Raw genomic sequence first — 5634 nt, 5'->3', positions numbered from 1 at the left:
CGAGGGGAATTTCAGGCGCGCGCCGCCTCCCCCCTCCTGCACCACCCCCCCCGCAAGCGACGGGAAGGGGCGCCGCTTTCCATCAGCTCGGCTGAAACGCCCGAGGACGGGGCGGCGTCTCTGTTTCAAAAGCGGAAAAAGAAATAAAAAAGCAACAAAAACCAAAAAATTCCCGCCGCCCCACCCAACCCACCCCCGTGCAGGCACCCCTGCAAACGGGCCTCCGGCACGGCCGGCCTGCCGCCCCCAGCCACCCCCCGCAAGCCCCCCCACCGCCGCCCCGGCTGAGAGAGCACAGGCAGCCCGCCGCCGCCCCTTCCCACCCCGTGCAGGCACCCCTGCATACGGGCCTCCGGCAGGGCCGGCCTGCCGCCCCCAGCCACCCCCCGCAAGCCCCCCCACCGCCGCCCCGGCTGAGAGAGCACAGGAACCCCGCCGCCGGCCCTTCCCACCCCGTGCAGGCACCCCTGCATACGGGCCTCCGGCAGGGCCGGCCTGCCGCCCCCAGCCACCCCCCGCAAGCCCCCCCACCGCCGCCCCGGCTCAGAGAGCACAGGCACCCCGCCGCCGCCCCTTCCCACCCCGTGCAGGCACCCCTGCATACGGGCCTCCGGCAGGGCCGGCCTGCCGCCCCCAGCCACCCCCCGCAAGCCCCCCCCACCGCCGCCCCGGCTCAGAGAGCACAGGCAGCCCGCCGCAGGCCCACCCACCCCGTGCAGGCACCCCTGCATACGGGCCTCCGGCAGGGCCGGCCTGCCGCCCCCAGCCACCCCCCGCAAGCCCCCCCACCGCCGCCCCGGCTCAGAGAGCACAGGCACCCCGCCGCCGCCCCTTCCCACCCCGTGCAGGCACCCCTGCATACGGGCCTCCGGCAGGGCCGGCCTGCCGACCCCAGCCACCCCCCGCAAGCCCCCCCCACCGCCGCCCCGGCTCAGAGAGCACAGGCAGCCCGCCGCCGGCCCTTCCCACCCCGTGCAGGCACCCCTGCATACGGGCCTCCGGCAGGGCCGGCCTGCCGCCCCCAGCCACCCCCCGCAACCCCCCCCACCGCCGCCCCGGCTGAGAGATCACAGGCAGCCCGCCGCCGGCCCTTCCCACCCCGTGCAGGCACCCCTGCATACGGGCCTCCGGCAGGGCCGGCCTGCCGCCCCCAGCCACCCCCCACAAGCCCCCCCACCGCCGCCCCGGCTGAGACAGCACAGGCAGCCCGCCGCCGCCCCTTCCCACCCCGTGCAGGCACCCCTGCATACGGGCCTCCGGCAGGACCGGCCTGCCGCCCCCAGACAACCCCCGCAAGCCCCCCCACCGCCGCCCCGGCTGAGAGAGCACAGGCACCCCGCCGCCGCCCCTTCCCACCCCGTGCAGGCACCCCTGCATACGGGCCTCTGGCAGGGCCGGCCTGCCGCCCCCAGCCACCCCCCGCAAGCCCCCCCACCGCCGCCCCGGCTCAGAGAGCACAGGCACCCCGCCGCCGCCCCTTCCCACCCCGTGCAGGCACCCCTGCATACGGGCCTCCGGCAGGGCCGGCCTGCCGCCCCCAGCCACCCCCCGCAAGCCCCCCCCACCGCCGCCCCGGCTCAGAGAGCACAGGCAGCCCGCCGCAGGCCCACCCACCCCGTGCAGGCACCCCTGCATACGGGCCTCCGGCAGGGCCGGCCTGCCGACCCCAGCCATCCCCCGCAAGCCCCTCCACCGCCGCCCCGACTGAGACAGCACAGGCAGCCCGCCGCCGGCCCTTCCCACCCCGTGCAGGCACCCCTGCATACGGGCCTCCGGCAGGGCCGGCCTGCCGCCCCCAGCCACCCCCCGCAAGCCCCCCCACCGCCGCCCCGGCTGAGAGAGCACAGGCAGCCCGCCGCCGCCCCTTCCCACCCCGTGCAGGCACCCCTGCATACGGGCCTCCGGCAGGGCCGGCCTGCCGACCCCAGCCACCCCCCGCAAGCCCCCCCCACCGCCGCCCCGGCTCAGAGAGCACAGGCAGCCCGCCGCCGGCCCTTCCCACCCCGTGCAGGCACCCCTGCATACGGGCCTCCGGCAGGGCCGGCCTGCCGCCCCCAGCCACCCCCCGCAACCCCCCCCACCGCCGCCCCGGCTGAGAGATCACAGGCAGCCCGCCGCCGGCCCTTCCCACCCCGTGCAGGCACCCCTGCATACGGGCCTCCGGCAGGGCCGGCCTGCCGCCCCCAGCCACCCCTCCGCAAGCCCCCCCACCGCCGCCCCGGCTGAGAGAGCACAGGCAGCCCGCCGCCGGCCCTTCCCACCCCGTGCAGGCACCCCTGCATACGGGCCTCCGGCAGGGCCGGCCTGCCGACCCCAGCCACCCCTCCGCAAGCCCCCCCACCGCCGCCCCGGCTGAGAGAGCACAGGCAGCCCGCCGCCGGCCCTTCCCACCCCGTGCAGGCACCCCTGCATACGGGCCTCCGGCAGGGCCGGCCTGCCGCCCCCAGCCACCCGCCACAGGCCCCCCCACCGCCGCCCCGGCTGAGACAGCACAGGCAGCCCGCCGCCGCCCCTTCCCACCCCGTGCAGGCACCCCTGCATACGGGCCTCCGGCAGGGCCGGCCTGCCGCCCCCAGCAACCCCCCACAAGCCCCCCCACCGCCGCCTCGGCTGAGAGAGCACAGGCACCCCGCCGCCGGCCCTTCATACCCCGTGCAGGCACCCCTGCATACGGGCCTCCGGCCGGGCCGGCCTGCCGCCCCCAGCCACCCCCCACAAGCCCCCCCACCGCCGCCCCGGCTGAGACAGCACAGGCAGCCCGCCGCCGCCCCTTCCCAGCCCGTGCAGGCACCCCTGCATACGGGCCTCCGGCAGGACCGGCCTGCCGCCCCCAGACAACCCCCGCAAGCCCCCCCACCGCCGCCCCGGCTGAGAGAGCACAGGCACCCCGCCGCCGCCCCTTCCCACCCCGTGCAGGCACCCCTGCATACGGGCCTCCGGCAGGGCCGGCCTGCCGCCCCCAGCCACCCCCCGCAAGCCCCCCCCACCGCCGCCCCGGCTCAGAGAGCACAGGCAGCCCGCCGCAGGCCCACCCACCCCGTGCAGGCACCCCCGCATACGGGCCTCCGGCAGGGCCGGCCTGCCGCCCCCAGCCACCCCCCGCAAGCCCCCCCCACCGCCGCCCCGGCTCAGAGAGCACAGGCAGCCCGCCGCCGGCCCTTCATACCCCGTGCAGGCACCCCTGCATACGGGCCTCCGGCAGGGCCGGCCTGCCGACCCCAGCCACCCCCCGCAAGCCCCCCCACCGCCGCCCCGACTGAGACAGCACAGGCAGCCCGCCGCCGGCCCTTCCCACCCCGTGCAGGCACCCCTGCATACGGGCCTCCGGCAGGACCGGCCTGCCGCCCCCAGCCACCCCCCGCAAGCCCCCCCACCGCCGCCCCGGCTGAGAGAGCACAGGCAGCCCGCCGCCGGCCCTTCCCACCCCGTGCAGGCACCCCTGCATAGGGGCCTCCGGCAGGGCCGGCCTGCCGCCCCCAGCCACCCCCCACAAGCCCCCCCACCGCCGCCCCGGCTGAGACAGCACAGGCAGCCCGCCGCCGCCCCTTCCCACCCCGTGCAGGCACCCCTGCATACGGGCCTCCGGCAGGACCGGCCTGCCGCCCCCAGACAACCCCCGCAAGCCCCCCCACCGCCGCCCCGGCTGAGAGAGCACAGGCACCCCGCCGCCGCCCCTTCCCACCCCGTGCAGGCACCCCTGCATACGGGCCTCTGGCAGGGCCGGCCTGCCGCCCCCAGCCACCCCCCCGCAAGCCCCCACACCGCCGCCCCGGCTCAGAGAGCACAGGCACCCCGCCGCCGCCCCTTCCCACCCCGTGCAGGCACCCCTGCATACGGGCCTCCGGCAGGGCCGGCCTGCCGCCCCCAGCCACCCCCCGCAAGCCCCCCCCACCGCCGCCCCGGCTCAGAGAGCACAGGCAGCCCGCCGCAGGCCCACCCACCCCGTGCAGGCACCCCTGCATACGGGCCTCCGGCAGGGCCGGCCTGCCGACCCCAGCCATCCCCCGCAAGCCCCTCCACCGCCGCCCCGACTGAGACAGCACAGGCAGCCCGCCGCCGGCCCTTCCCACCCCGTGCAGGCACCCCTGCATACGGGCCTCCGGCAGGGCCGGCCTGCCGCCCCCAGCCACCCCCCGCAAGCCCCCCCACCGCCGCCCCGGCTCAGAGAGCACAGGCACCCCGCCGCCGCCCCTTCCCACCCCGTGCAGGCACCCCTGCATACGGGCCTCCGGCAGGGCCGGCCTGCCGACCCCAGCCACCCCCCGCAAGCCCCCCCCACCGCCGCCCCGGCTCAGAGAGCACAGGCAGCCCGCCGCCGGCCCTTCCCACCCCGTGCAGGCACCCCTGCATACGGGCCTCCGGCAGGGCCGGCCTGCCGCCCCCAGCCACCCCCCGCAACCCCCCCCCACCGCCGCCCCGGCTGAGAGATCACAGGCAGCCCGCCGCCGGCCCTTCCCACCCCGTGCAGGCACCCCTGCATACGGGCCTCCGGCAGGGCCGGCCTGCCGCCCCCAGCCACCCCTCCGCAAGCCCCCCCACCGCCGCCCCGGCTGAGAGAGCACAGGCAGCCCGCCGCCGGCCCTTCCCACCCCGTGCAGGCACCCCTGCATACGGGCCTCCGGCAGGGCCGGCCTGCCGACCCCAGCCACCCCTCCGCAAGCCCCCCCACCGCCGCCCCGGCTGAGAGAGCACAGGCAGCCCGCCGCCGGCCCTTCCCACCCCGTGCAGGCACCCCTGCATACGGGCCTCCGGCAGGGCCGGCCTGCCGCCCCCAGCCACCCGCCACAGGCCCCCCCACCGCCGCCCCGGCTGAGACAGCACAGGCAGCCCGCCGCCGCCCCTTCCCACCCCGTGCAGGCACCCCTGCATACGGGCCTCCGGCAGGGCCGGCCTGCCGCCCCCAGCAACCCCCCACAAGCCCCCCCACCGCCGCCTCGGCTGAGAGAGCACAGGCACCCCGCCGCCGGCCCTTCATACCCCGTGCAGGCACCCCTGCATACGGGCCTCCGGCCGGGCCGGCCTGCCGCCCCCAGCCACCCCCCACAAGCCCCCCCACCGCCGCCCCGGCTGAGACAGCACAGGCAGCCCGCCGCCGCCCCTTCCCAGCCCGTGCAGGCACCCCTGCATACGGGCCTCCGGCAGGACCGGCCTGCCGCCCCCAGACAACCCCCGCAAGCCCCCCCACCGCCGCCCCGGCTGAGAGAGCACAGGCACCCCGCCGCCGCCCCTTCCCACCCCGTGCAGGCACCCCTGCATACGGGCCTCCGGCAGGGCCGGCCTGCCGCCCCCAGCCACCCCCCGCAAGCCCCCCCCCACCGCCGCCCCGGCTCAGAGAGCACAGGCAGCCCGCCGCAGGCCCACCCACCCCGTGCAGGCACCCCTGCATACGGGCCTCCGGCAGGGCCGGCCTGCCGCCCCCAGCCACCCCCCGCAAGCCCCCCCCACCGCCGCCCCGGCTCAGAGAGCACAGGCAGCCCGCCGCAGGCCCTTCCCACCCCGTGCAGGCACCCCTGCATACGGGCCTCCGGCAGGACCGGCCTGCCGCCCCCAGCCACCCCCCGCAAGCCCCCCCACCGCCGCCCCGGCTGAGAGAGCACAGGCAGCCCGCCGCCGGCCCTTCCCACCCCGTGCAGG

The sequence above is a fragment of the Opisthocomus hoazin genome, unplaced genomic scaffold (assembly GCF_030867145.1).
Source record: "Opisthocomus hoazin isolate bOpiHoa1 unplaced genomic scaffold, bOpiHoa1.hap1 HAP1_SCAFFOLD_110, whole genome shotgun sequence".
NCBI lineage: Eukaryota > Metazoa > Chordata > Aves > Opisthocomiformes > Opisthocomidae > Opisthocomus > Opisthocomus hoazin.
Note: the sequence above shows the minus strand (reverse complement) of the source record.